At 40.3% G+C, this 14548-nt stretch overlaps 1 protein-coding gene and 1 long non-coding RNA gene across 2 annotated transcripts in view; one reads left to right on the top strand and one right to left on the bottom strand.

Annotated features, from left to right (window-relative positions):
* MID1 (midline 1) overlaps positions 1 to 14548 on the bottom strand; it is a 271493-nt gene that overhangs the window by 33034 nt on the left and 223911 nt on the right. The window lies entirely within an intron of this gene.
* On the top strand, positions 6430 to 6961 carry LOC310640450. The gene is made up of 2 exons (XR_014492531.1): positions 6430 to 6504; positions 6633 to 6961. It is a non-coding gene; the product is annotated as an uncharacterized lncRNA (long non-coding RNA).

Here is a 14548-nt window from a genome sequence, read left to right as displayed (position 1 = left end):
AATTGAGTATTGTCTGGATGGACAAGCCAGATCTAAACACAATTAATCATAATTAGTATATTAAAATGTTATTTTTATTTCTGCAAGTATAAGATGAATGATCTCTGGAGAGCCCGGGACAGGGGCCATTCCTCTGTCCTAGTCTTATTAGACCTTTCGGCGGCTTTCGATACCATCGACCATGGTATCTTGCTGCGGCGCCTCAGGGGACTGGGAGTGGGAGGCACGGTTCTGCGGTGGTTGTCCTCATTTCTCCAGGGTCGCTCGCAGTCGGTGCTGGCAGGGGGACAGAGGTCGACCCAGAGGCCTCTCGTTTGCGGAGTCCCTCAGGGGTCGGTCCTCTCGCCTCTCCTGTTCAACATCTACATGAAACCGCTGGGTGAGATCATTCGTAGCTTTGGAGTAGGGTACCATCAGTATGCTGATGACACCCAGCTTTTCATCTCAACTCCAAACAGCATCAGTGATGCCCTCGACGTGATGTCCCGCTGCCTGAAAGCGGTCCGGGAATGGATGGGGAGGAACAGGCTTCAACTCAACCCGGAGAAGACTGAATGGATGTACATACCGGCAAGCCAGGATACTCAGATCATTCCACCCCTTAACATCGGGGATGAGTTATTACCCCCTGTTGATAGGGCCCGCAACCTGGGTGTCCTCCTAGATTCGCAGCTATCCCTGGAAGATCACATAGGAGCTGTGACCAAGGGGGCCTTCTCCCGGGTTCGACTGGTGCGCCAACTACGACCTTATCTGGACCTGGATGCCTTACGTACAGTCACCCATGCACTTGTGACCTCTTGCCTAGACTACTGTAACGCTCTCTACATGGGGCTGCCCTTGAGATCCACTTGGAAGCTTCAACTGGTGCAAAGTGCAGCTGCACGGACACTTTTGGGGGCCTCCCAATACTCCCATATCACACCTCTCCTCCGTGAGCTGCACTGGCTTCCGGTTGCCTTCTGAGTGAAATTCAAGGTGCTAACAATGACATACAAAGCCCTACGTGGCATGGGTCCGGACTACCTACGGGAGCACCTTCTGCCAACGTCAACACCCCTCCGTCCTGTGCGCTCCCACAGAGAGGGCCTCCTCAGGGTGTCACCGCTCAAGGAATGTCGGCTGGTGGCCCCCAGGGGGAGGGCATTCTCAGTGGGTGCGCCAGCCCTCTGGAACTGCTTGCCAACTGAAATCCGGATGGCCCCCGACCTCCGCACCTTCCGGCGCGATTTAAAAACTTACCTGTTCCAGCAGTCCGGCCTGGCCTGATAGCTCTTGGGGTCTCAGTTGTTTTACTATTGTTTTTCACTATTGTTCAATCGGTATACCTACCTTACTCTGTACACCGCCCCGAGTCCCTCGGGAGAAGGGCGGTTTATAAAAACAAACAAACAAACAAACAAATAAATAAATAAATAAATAAATAAATAAATAATAGAAAACAGCAGAACAAGGAGCATGATTAGAACCAGTTAGTCTGATTCTCAAAACAATTCAGTATAAAAATATAGTACTGAAATGTATCTAACATTCATTTGGGAATGATGTCCAAAACTTCAAGAGACCACTAAGTTGCCTGCCTAAAAAAGAAAAGGGAATTGGCACCAAAAGTTCAAACAGTAAAGCAACTATACACATCAGAAGCTACTTGTCATCCCATACTTTGCACATTTCACACTGTGATAGGATGGTACTGTAAAATGACCAGCCTATTTCAACCTCATCATACAATAAATATTTGCCACCCTCACAGCCCATTAAGACAAAATATTTTATGCTGATTCATTATGAAGCTTTACTTCATTAAGACCAGAATACATCCTCAGCTCTTTTTCCAACAATAGAGCCTTTGTTTAAAGTCTCTCTTCAGAGTTTTGCAGCTGATGTATTTGCCTTCACCACACAGTGCGCTTTCCATCAGCATAATGGTAGGCAGAAAGTGGGTCAAACAGAGTGAAGCACAGTTACTAGCAATTAGCTTTTCCTGCCTGCTACTGATTAATCTAAGAAACTTGACTTCTTTCATAGTTTTTTCACTTTATTGTCTTGCTCTAATTGCTATTTAACACTCTCAACTTTACATCAATACAGCTTTCCAAGAACTATATCATCTTCTTGTGTGTTCCTGTTTTTACCCACTTTCATTGGATATTTTTGTACAGATGATGTAGCTTAAGTAGTATCTAGAAGATTCAGGAAACATTCAATTTTCAATGCTTAATGTTAGGAAACATGTTAATCACTAGTCTTTATTATTAAACAATTCAACAAGAATATGAGCTGACCAAGTTAATAAAATCCTTCTCTATCAGTAAATAATGTGTTTGTTTTATATTCTGAAATATACTGATTTGAAATATAGCAGACCATACATATTGATGCTTAACCTAAACCAAACCAAACCAAACCAAGGTGAATAAAAAATAGTTAAAAACCGTATTAGTTTAATACTAACTATTAAATGCTAAGCAGTGTGAAAGATGGGTACATGGGGTTAAGCTTGGGATAGATTTCTGCTTAGCTACTGAATACTAATTCCATTTTTCCTATAAACATGGAAGTTGCCTACTCACAGCTACCCGCAGAAGTATCAGCAAGGAGATAACATCAGGACCAAGCATGGTTGCTGCTATTGCAGACATAAGAATTCACTGAAAGCTAAACCTTAACTTCACTAATCAGAAATCCTCCTATCATGTTGGGAACAGTTGAACTAGGTTAATATTAAGTAATCTAGATTCTGGATCTAGAATCCAATTTATAATGTTTCAACAGAATGCATATGAAGAGTCAGCCTGATCATTTCTCAAATATAAGAAGAGTATCCTTAATTTATAAAGAATATATATTTCAGCATTAAGACACTACTTAGTAGCAGACACTACTTTTAACACAGACTTTAAAAAAAATATCCTTTGAAAATGAATGATATGAAGCTCACAAACTGAAATAAGGAAAGAATACTAAAAAACAGAAAAAAATCAAATTTCTCTAGTCCATAGTTCCAATAACTTTTATGATAAAACACATACACACACACACGCACACACACCACATTCAAGATATACATTGTGGTATAGATATACATTGTGGAACTAGAAAAAGAAACAAATTGTGTAGTCTTGTCTAACTATTGCTCTCTCACTGCTTTAATCATTGTTTGCATCAGGAACCAATTTCATGCAAGCATGGGAAACAAGTACATGGATGTACTGAAGGAGGGAATAAGGGAATGTACAGGAATGATTGATGGAATGTATGGGTATAGAACTCCTGTTTATATGCTTTATATGCTTAATAGAACTATTAGACTGCAAGCTGAATTAGAAATAATTACAAATGAGATAGCCTTGTTTTTAAATTTGCTTGCTAAAACTAACACCCAATTACATACAGCAATGTATCAAATCTGCGTGGCTTTGGATTATTTACTAGCAAAAGAAGGAGGCATTTGTGGAAAATTCATTTTGACAAACTGTTGCCTCCAGATTGATGACCAGGGAAAAGTGATCGAGGAGATCATTGCTCGCATGAAGAAAACAGCCCATGTCCTGGTTCAAACCTGGACAGGTGTCATGGAGACAAGCTGGTTTGGAGAGATCTTTGGTGACTGGCGAAGGGTAAGTAGTATAAGTACATACAAACTTTTAGTGGAAATTATCAGTAGTTTTGATCAATGACATCATCAAAGTAAACAAAGCCATGTGCTGATTACGTCACCAGGCCATGCCCATAAACGGAAGTGACATGCGCAGCCCTCCTCCCCGGATGTGATGTGCATAATCCTCCCCCCCACGTGGTACAGGACTCACAAAGTCATAACCCTAGCCGGATATGATGTGTTGGCCTAACCCCATCAAAATAAGCATGGGTAACCCTAACAGATAAGGTGTGGTGCAAGGTCATAACCCTATTTTCAGATGGTGCTTGCTGAACCTAATCCCATCAAGAAACATGTGGCAGTAAAGCTTCTGTGTACTTGATTACATTAACCCTAGACTAATTCTATGGACATGCAAATCCAAAAGAAACACAGAGACCTGTGTTTTTGGGAAATAAAACCCTGCTTTTGGGGGGGTAATTAAAAAAGGCTTTTTATTTCTAATCATTCTAGCCTAATGATGCTTTTAATTTTTGTGGAGTTTTAAAAATCAATACCTCAAAAGCTGGGGGTGGGGAGGGGGGGGAAGGAGCAGCTAAAAGGCGGCCAGGGTTTGCATTTAAACCAGGCAATCTTAAAAACATTTTCCCTGAATGTAGGGGGGAAAAAACACAGACCTTTTAAAGCCCACAGCCGGTTTTTATCTTTGTAAAAATCTAAAGACATATATTTTGGCATTTGTAACCCCCTCAAATCCATATGTACGCGTAACCGTTCATAGCACAAATTTAATAAATTTTATTCTAACCCTACAGCAAAAGACAAGGAATATTAACAGGAATTTTTTAATAAATAAATAAATAAATAAAAATTTTAAAAAATGCTCACAAGAGGTGGACTGCCAGGAACGCGGCTCCGGGTATGGGTGTTTGAATCTGCTAGTAAAAAAAATGGGGTTAGGCCTTGTTCGGGACATGCCTGGGCATGTCATTCCCTGTGATTCTGGACAGGTGCAAGGCTCAAGGACGTGTCATAGCATGCGCGGGGGAGATTGTACAGGCAGGTCTGAACAGCTAGCAAATTAATTCCAGTCTTTTGAAGATGGCAGATACTGGTGGAGATTTGTTTGATGTAAATTTGACCCCCAAACCTCTCAAGCGTAGACGTAGAATAAGAAAAGGACCTGAGCTATATGGCTTCGTGGAAGAAAACAAACTTATAAAGCCTTGTTGTTGCAGATTCTGCAAAACATCAAATGGTAAGTAAATATAAAAATTAAGAAAACAGTATTTTGATTAGTTGAAACAGCTAGACTAATTCTACCTTATTTCCTGTTTTAGAAACGGTGGAATCTCAAAATGTCAGCATGCCTCAGATTTTGAAAGCGTGTATCATTAAAATATTACACCATTGTTTAATGGGGTGTCTACAATCAGATGAAGACCATACGGATGAACCAGTGAAACAGAGCTTATTAGCAGCTTATGCTTTAGACTTTCTATGCCTCATGTTCTCTGGGTCATCATCAATATTTCTGACAAAATGAATAACTTATATTTCAGCAGGGATTCCCTTGGTGAGCTCAAGAAATTTATACATCGTATAGCGCTTATTGGTAATCCACTGTCATTAATGTCAAAGATTGAAGCCGAATTGCCATTGTCTCTGAAGAGGTTCATATGTCAGAATGTAACAGAAATTGATTACAAGAAACTGTTAACGCTATGAAATTTATAATAAAATGTGCTTTACAAATCACATGAAAGTTGTATTATATTTTTTTCTTGATATGGGGTGGACTGGTCAAAAGGGGTGAAGAACTCAGCAGAATTAATTACAAGAAACTATTAACACTATGAAATTTACATTTGCTGATCTCCTGTTTAATCCTATCAGGTGCTAGACACAGATATATAATCTAATCATTGTTCATGTGATTCAGCTGGGGGGATTACCTGATTGGTGGATGATGTGGTTTTTGACATTGCCAGAGTGTACAAAAAGTAGGACTCATACTGACCCCAGACATGTTTGCCAGTTTCTGGCATATCCATACCTCTGGACCCCTGTGATCTGCCAAGAAGACCCTCTTTACAGAATGGATGCTACAAATGTAAGTAATTTTATTGCTAATTTTTGAAACATTGGTCCTCTTAGCTATAAAAAATGTGTTTCTAATATTCATGGCCTGTTTGTTTTCTTTTACTAGATGGAATTAACTGATTCCGAATGTCTAAGGGGGGCGGCTCTTGTAAGTAATTTTATTGCTAAATTTTGAAACACTGACCCTCTTAGATATAAAAAAGAATGTATTTATAATATTCTTGGCATGTTTGTTTTCTTTTACTAGATGGAACTGACTGATTCTGAATGTCTGGGGTTTTATAATGGTATTTGTTTTTCATACTTTCATACCTTCAGATTCTTACAAACATTTCTGCAACATTTCTGACCATTGGGTTTTTCTTTTCCTTCAGAATGGGAAGATGATCAACCATTTGCGGATCTCACTATACCAGGGGTCAGCAACCTGAAACAGTGAAAGAGCCACTCGGAACCGGTTCCCTCACAAAAGGAAAAACTGGGAGCCGCAAAAAATGTGTGGGCATGCACGTACATGCATGCATGTGCAGAACAGGGTTTGACTGAAGAGTGGAGCCAAGGCGAGATATGCACCTACCCTGCATATTTGAATTGAATGGTTGAACTTTTTTAGTCCCACTTTTTTTTTTTGGACTACACATGGCAGAGGACTGGGAGCCACAAGAGACGGTTGAAAGAGCCGCATGCGGCTCCGGAGCCACAGGTTGCAGACCTGTGCACTATACCCACAGAGCAGGAGGGACCCCGGCATGGCATGACCCCTCAACCATGCACAAGCCACACAGCACAAGAGTTAGGAGGTATAACATCTAGCATTTTATCCAACTACAAATCCATTCATATTATTTTATAATCTAAAAAAGGGGGTGCGTTTGTATTACATTATTAGGAATGTTGGTGATAACATTTTGTTTGTTTGATTAACTAGGACCATCCTGCAAAAAAGCAAAAATGCATGGAGGCAAACTCCCCGCATCCCCAGCAGACAGTGATAGTAGTGAACCTATGCCTGTATCTCAACCAGAAGAGGAGATATATCATTCTATGCCCCAGCTACAAAGCCCTAACTCTGCAAACTCTCAGAATATGAACAATGTTTATCTGGATTTGGTGCAAGAGTGGGAGCATCCTATCCGAAATTTCATGGCTGTGGAATACTATCAGCGATATAGATTTGTTAATGTTGACCAAATTCGGTTTTTTGTACATGCTATAGAGGCTATTCATAATGCTATACAGAATCTTTTGAATAATGTTGCTAGAGACATAGGACCAAATGATTTTGTTCAACTCCGGTTGGATGAAGATGGGTTAAATCAACCTCTCTTTTCTCTGAGGAGGAATATGGATGGTTTAAATGCTTATGATTTTCTGACCAGTATTGAAAATCTGCTTCAAAGTAAGGCAGAGATATTGTGTGTGTGTGTGTGTGGGGGGGTGATTTACAATTAGTGGTTACCATTGTGAGGAACAATGAGGGGGGAGGGCTTAGGAAGTTAAGCACTGTGCTGATCACCAAAGTACTGGAGAAAAAAAGACGGCACCTAGTAGATTTCAATGTGGAAGGCGCATTTCTGTGTTTTGCTAGCTGCTTGCTCTGGTTCATTAGTAATGAAGAAATTATTACCAGGGCCAGGGAACTTCACATCAGACTGGGTATTTCCACAGAAAACATGGTTCACTTTTCTCAGATACACCTCTTTGAAAAAGATTTAGGGGTTACTATAAAGCTCTTGTTTTATATGCAGGATGGATGGAGTTTTTTTGTTACAGGCCTCCCACAGCAAGAAAAAATAGTGTTTATATTGTTACATGACAATCATTACTATGCCATCAAAAATATCAAGGGTTTCCTCAGTGAACGCTATTTCTGTAAATTTTGCCACACCCACTATCACCATAAATTTAGTCATGGTTGTCAATATATCTGCAGATCATGTCTCAAGCAAGAATGCCAGCAGGTAGAGAAGGAAAAGATGCGCTGCTATAGGTGCAAAGGGGTTTGTCATTCTAAGGTATGTCTTGAAACTCACACACAGCTACGGAGGGAAAAGTTGACTGTAAGAGTAAAGAATATTGTGAAAAATGTGGGGTTTACGTCTTTACTCCCCACATAAAATGCAAGGAACCCAAGTGTGGGCAGTGTTCTGAGAAGGTTGAAAGTTTGGAATATCATTTATGTTTTCTAAAAGAGCTGGACCGGCCACAAATTGGCCAAAGGTAGATCATTTATGATTTTGAATGCTGCCAAGAGACAGGCACACATATACCTAATTATGCATGCGCCAGGGATATGTTGAAGGATGATGATAATGAAGATGTTGTGACGTGGGATTGTTATGGTGTTAGATGTCTGGATCAGTTTGTAAAGACATTTATAAATAAGTTTAAAGGATGCACTTTTATCGCTCACAATGCCAAAGGTTATGACGGGTACCTAGTACTGAGGCAGTTGATCCGGGAAAGGGTTAGGGTTCAGTTTATAAGCCTGGGAGGGAAACCTCTGTGTATCACCCTGCCGGCTTACAAGATCTGGTTTATTGATAGCCTCTCATTTTTGCCCCTTAAATTAAGTAAATTACCCAAAGCTATGGGGTTTCAAGGCTGCAAAGGATATTTCCCCCACTTGTTCAATACAATGGCCAATCAAGACTACGTTGGGCCGCTCCCTGAAACCAAGTATTATAGCCCTGAAACCATGATGCCCAGGGAGAGAGAAGAATTCCTGAAATGGCACACTGCTAATACAGGTACTGTATTTAAACTAAAGAAAGCTCTGGCCCACTATTGCAGGCAGGATGTAGATATATTAAGAGAAGCATGTATTCAATTTTGGGAGCAGGTAATGGAAATGACTGAGCGTGAGTTCATCAGGAGGGGCGGTGGGGATATTGTTGAGGAGATAGTGATTCGTTGCATTGACCCCTTCCAATATATCACATTGGTGTCTGTCTGTATGGCACAGTACCGGTTCATGTATTTGAACAACTCCTCCATTGCTTTAGCTCCTATGGATAATTATCACAAGACACAGAAAATGTATACAGCACCTGTGATACAATGGTTGATGTACATAAAGTACACTGAGAACGTCAATATTCAGCATGCACTGAAGGGGGGGGGTGAAAAACAAGTAGGCAAATATTTTTTGATGGTTTTGCTGTCATAAATGACACACCCACAGCTTTTGAATTTTATGGTTGTTTTTTCATGGGTGCCCTGTCTGCTACTCTGAAAAAGACTTCAACGAATTACTTGGATCAACATATGACACCCTGCACAGCCATACTTGGATTAAAGTAGAGTACCTCAGGGCCCAGGGTTATGCAGTGCGCTGCATCTGGGAACACGCATGGAGGGCCATGGTTGAGGATGACACCTCTTTGAAGCAGTTTCTGGTTGAGAATAAGCTCCCAACACCTTTGATACCTCGAGATGCTTTTTTGGTGGTAGAACAAATGCCACATGTCTTTACTACATCAAATGGGCTATTTTCAGATTATATTAATGCACATCTCAGACAGAAACAGGAGGCCAGCGGCTACCCTGACTGGTGCAAAACAGAACAGGATAAAGAGCAATATATTCACGATTATGAAAAGATGGAAGGTGTCCACTTACACTGTGAACACATTGAGGTAAATCCTGCTAAAAGGCAGATTGCCAAACTCTTTTTAAACTCGCTGTGGGGCAAGTTTGGTCAGAGCACCAATCACCTGACAACCTCTGTGGTGACAAACCCTGAGGAATTATTCAAATAACTCTTTGTGCCCTATTATGATGTTTCCTCCTGTGAGTTTGTGGATAGTGAGACAGTTGTTGTGACAGTTTTCCAGTCGTGGAAAACTGCCAAGAACCATCCCACCAAAGCCTCATGTACTAACGTATTCATTGCCAGCTTTACAACAGCGTTGCACGGCTGGAATTATACAGGCTGCTGGATGGGCTGGGCGATAGATGCCTGTATCATGACACCGATTCAGTCATTTTTGTAAGTAGAGTGGGGGTATGGACTCCACCTTGGGTGATTATTTAGGACAGCGGACAAGTGAGATTCCTCCAAACACTACGATAACAGAGTTTGTTGCGGCAGGTCCCAAAACATATGCTTATGCTTTGTCCAACGGTGAAGTGGTGCTAAAGGTGAAGGGAATCACACTAAACTGCGGTAATAGCAAAAAGGTTAAATGTGATTTGTAAAGCTCTCCGAATGGAAAGTTGCCGCAGCCCGTTACTAAACTCTACATATTGCAGAGCACACATAACTTGCCAGTTTCTAAGGAAACTGACCGGGGCCTGCGCACGCATCGGCGCATCCCTCGCATACCTTCTCTATACCTGCAGGGGCGCGTGCGCACGCGGGGTGATAATGGTGAGTGCTCTATGCTTTGATGGTGGTAATGGTGAGCGCCCTACGCAACTATTTCCTGGAAAGCCTTGAATGTGGTGTCTTTGGCACCATCCACGCGCCCGGTGACAAGTCCAAACGGCACGGATTTGCAAGGGAAATGCTAAAAGCCATGATTAAGGCATTGATTGCGGCCCTCCGCCGGGGGCTTAAAAGAAGCCAGTCAGGCTTGTCGCGGTCTGATGTTGATGACAAACAAGCTTACATTTCTTTTAAAATAAAATAAAATGGATACCCCTTCCCCTCCTTCCACCCCCCCACCTCGCGCGGGCCGTCGCCGCCGCGCAACCAGTTCCATCACACATAAAGTGGCAACCGCGCACGCGTGTCTGTGCACGCGCAAGAAACAAAACATTTTGCGCATGCACAAAACATTTTTTTGCGCATGTGTGGATGCACGCATGCGGCTCCCACTTTTTTTTATGTGTGATGGAACCGGTTCCCAGTGGCTCTTTTGCTTTTTCAGGTTGCTGACCCCTGGGTTAGGCCAACACATCATATCCGGCTAGGGTTATGACCTTGTGAGTCCTGTACCATGTGGGGGGGAGGATTATGCACATCACATCCAGGGAGGAGGGCTGCGCACGTCACTTCCGTTTATGGGCATGGCCTGGTGACGTAATCAGCACGTGGCTTTGTTTACTTTGATGACGTCATTGATCAAAACTACTGATAATTTCCACTAAAAGTTTGTATGTACTTATACTACTAGGGTAGTTTTTCTGATTGCATTAGCTTTTGGAGGTCTTCTGGTTTTGCCATGTTTGATTCCTGTTATCCAAAGAACAGTTACCTCTACCATCTCGGGGATGATGGTCATAGGAGTGACAAATTCTATAAGCCAGCCAAAATCCTGACTCTCACTGCAATACTGAAGGAATATACGTCATTGGTCACCAAGTAAAAGAAAGCATTCTGTTGCAAAATTTAAAAAGGGAGGAATGTAGGGGTTTTGTAACTGGAGCTAGAAAAAGAAACAAATTGTGTAGCTTTGTCTAACTATTGCTATCTCACTTCTGTAAGCGTTTGTGTCAGGGACCAATTTCATGCAAGCGTGGGAAACAAGTACATGGATGTACTGAAGGAGGGAGTAAGGGAGTGATTGATGTCTTCCTTATATTGTAATAACTCTGTTGTCTGATATTGATTGACTAACAAAGTTTATAAAGCGATGCCATTAACTTTTTAAGGTGTGGCACTTCTGAATTCAACTGCTGCCATTATTCAGATTGTGTTTCCACCCAAGACTTCATTTCAATCGAATTAAAGTACTGTCTCTTAGGGCCAGTGACATTACAGTGGAATTAACAGATGCAAGAAAAAAGTTGTTTTATCTCTTAATTCCATCTTTAGTTGGAAGAACAAAACAAAAGTGACAAAAAAATCTACATCAGGAGGCAGACATACACCATTTTTTAAAATCTATGATATAAATCAAGAATTATAACTACCTGACAAACATTCCAGAGAAGAAAAAGATTTTATTCCATGAAGACAAGCTGGAAGGAGTTATTAAACTGGAATTAGGATGGATTTCCATCGGTTTGATATTTGTAATTGAAAGAAAGTCTTAATCTAAAATTTGAAAATGTATTTTTATCTTTATATATAATGCTTAAGTAATTCCTAAAGTTTGTAAAATATTATTGAAAGTGTATTTGAAAATTTGTTAAGAGAAAGTTAAAGAAAAAGATGTATTAGCTTAAAAAAAATCTAGATCTTTAAAAAGGAGAAAACAAGAAGAAAAATTATTTTATGAGAGTAACTGGGAGGGAGTGATCTAAATTTAATGAGTTAATTGGAGTTAATTGGAATTTTATTGGTCGGAAAGTGAACTTTAAAGTATGTATGCTGATTAAGTTTAAAAAATAGATGCATTAGAATGTTTTAATTTTAGAATTTTTTTAAAGAAAAACTTAGTGTTTTAAAATGGATGATTTTTTCCCTTTAAGGTTAAAGAATCTTAAAGAATATAGTGAATTTTGTTAATGATGATAGTTTATAAAGATTATAAACTATGATAATATAAGAATAAAAAAGAATTTGAATCAGATTTCTCTAATTTTTATTTACTGTAAAAAAATCTACCCAGTCTAAAAAAACAAAGAAAAAATGCATGTTTATATAGTTTAAATTTTCAGTAAGAATAAAATAAACCAGCTACCTTTACCATAGAATGTAAAATGTCTGATAATAAAATAGAAACAATTAACACATTCTTGAATGTATTTGGGTCAATATAAAAGGGGGGGATGACATTGCCATAGGTGTATACTATAGGCCACCCAACCAAACAGAGGAAATAGATGAACTTTTTGCTAGTCAGCTAACTAAGGTATGTAGGAAGCAAATCACAAAAGTAATGAGGGACGTTAATTATCCTGACATCAACTGGGATACAAACTCTGCACCAAGTGGAAGATCAAACAGATTCCTGACAAACCTACCAGACAACTTTGTCTCCCAAGAAGTAGAGGAGGGAACTAGGGGATTAGCCATATTGGATCTAATCATCACTAACAGAGATGAAATGATAGAAGATGTTGAAGCCACAGCAACCTTGGGGGGAAGTGATCATGCAATATTGGAATTCAACATTCTGGAAGTACAAGCAATAGAACACAGTCAAACTAGAGTCTTGGATTTAAGAGAGCTAATTTCAATAAACTTAGAGAGAGCTTGGGAAGGATTCCATGGATGAGAATCCTCAAGGGGAAAACAACTCAAGAAGCTTGGGAAATTTTGAAAAGTGAGATAATAAAAGCCCAGTCTAGCAAAATACCAACAAAGAAGAAAAATAACAGCTCTCAAAAGAAACCAGCATGGCTGCATAAAGAACTCTCTGATAAATTGAAAGATAAAAAGGACAAGTATAAAAAGTGGAAAGAGGGGCACATAACTAAGGCAGAATATCAGCAAATAGCCTGTGCCTGCAAAGATGAAGTAAGGAAAACTAAGGCTCAAAATGAACTCAGACTTGTGACCAAAGTCAAAAATAACAAAAAAAAGCTTCTTTCAACATGTAAAAATAAGAAAAACTGAAGGAAATGATTGGGGGGAAATGGCAAGAAGGTGACAAGCAATAGGGAGAAAGCAGAACTATTTAACTCATTTTTTGCATCTGTCTTTACACAAATGGGGAAAAAAACAGTCCAACCTATCAAAAACAGTACCATAAAAAACAGATTAGAAACACAAGTTAAGATAAGTAAGAAAATGGTAAATGAACACCTGTCCACTCTAGATGAGCTCAAATCACCAGGACCAGATGGATTACACCCCAAGGTTCTCAAGGAACTGGCAGATGTGATCTCAGAACCACTGAACTATATTTTTCAGAGATCCTGGAGCACTGGGGAACTACCAGAGGACTGAAAAAGAGCTGATGTAGTCCCCATCTTCAAAAAAGGGAAAAAGGCATTCTTTGACCAAGTGACAAAATTAGTAGACCAGAGGAATGCTGTGGATATAATTTACTTGGAATTCAGTAAGGCATTTGATGAAGTGGATCATAACCTACTACTTGATAAGATAGAAAAATGAGGGTTAGACAGCATCACCACCAGATGGATTTGTAGCTGGTTGACCAGCAGTACTCAGCATGTGGTTCTCAATGGAACTGCAACTACATGGAGGGAAGTGAGTAGTGGGTTGCCCCAGGGCTCTGTTCTGGGCCCAGTGCTCTTCAACATCTTCATCAACGATTTGGATGCGGGGATAGATGGGGAACTCATCAAATTTGCAGACGACACCAAGCTGGCAGGAATAGTCAACACTCCAGAAGATATGCTTAAGATACAGGAGGATCTGGACAGACTTGAACACTGGGAGCTATCTAACAAAATGAAATTCAGTGGTGAAAAAAGTAAGGTTATACATTTAGGCAAGAAAAACCAAATGTACAGGTATAGTATAGGCGGTACCTTGCTCAATAGTAGTAACTATGAGAAGGATCTTGGAGTCCTAGTGGAAAATGACTTAAATATGAGCCAGTAGTGTGCTGCAGCTGCCAAAAAGCCAACACAGTGGTAGGTTTCATTAATAGAGGGATAGAATCAAGATTACATGAAATATTAATACCACTTTACAATGCCTTGGTAAGGCCACACTTGGAACACTGCATCCAGTTTTGGTCACCACGATATAAAAAAGATGTTGAGACTCTAGAAAGAGTACAGAGAAGAGCAACAGGGGACTGGAAGCTAAAGCATATAAGGAATGGTTGCTGAAATTGGGTATGTCTAGTTTAATGAAGAGAAGGACGAGGGGGGACATGATAGCAGTGTTCCAATATCTCAGGGGCTGCCATAAAGAAGAGGGAGTTAAGTTATTCTCCAAAGTGCCTGAAGGCAGGACAAGAAGTAATGGATGGAAACTAATCAAGGAGAGAAGCAACCTAGAACTAAGGAGAAACTTCCTGACAGTGAGGACAATCA

Source organism: Vipera ursinii (assembly GCF_947247035.1).
Source record: "Vipera ursinii genome assembly, chromosome: 4".
In the NCBI taxonomy this organism is placed as follows: Eukaryota; Metazoa; Chordata; class Lepidosauria; order Squamata; family Viperidae; genus Vipera; species Vipera ursinii.
This window is presented reverse-complemented; position numbering and strand designations above follow the sequence as displayed.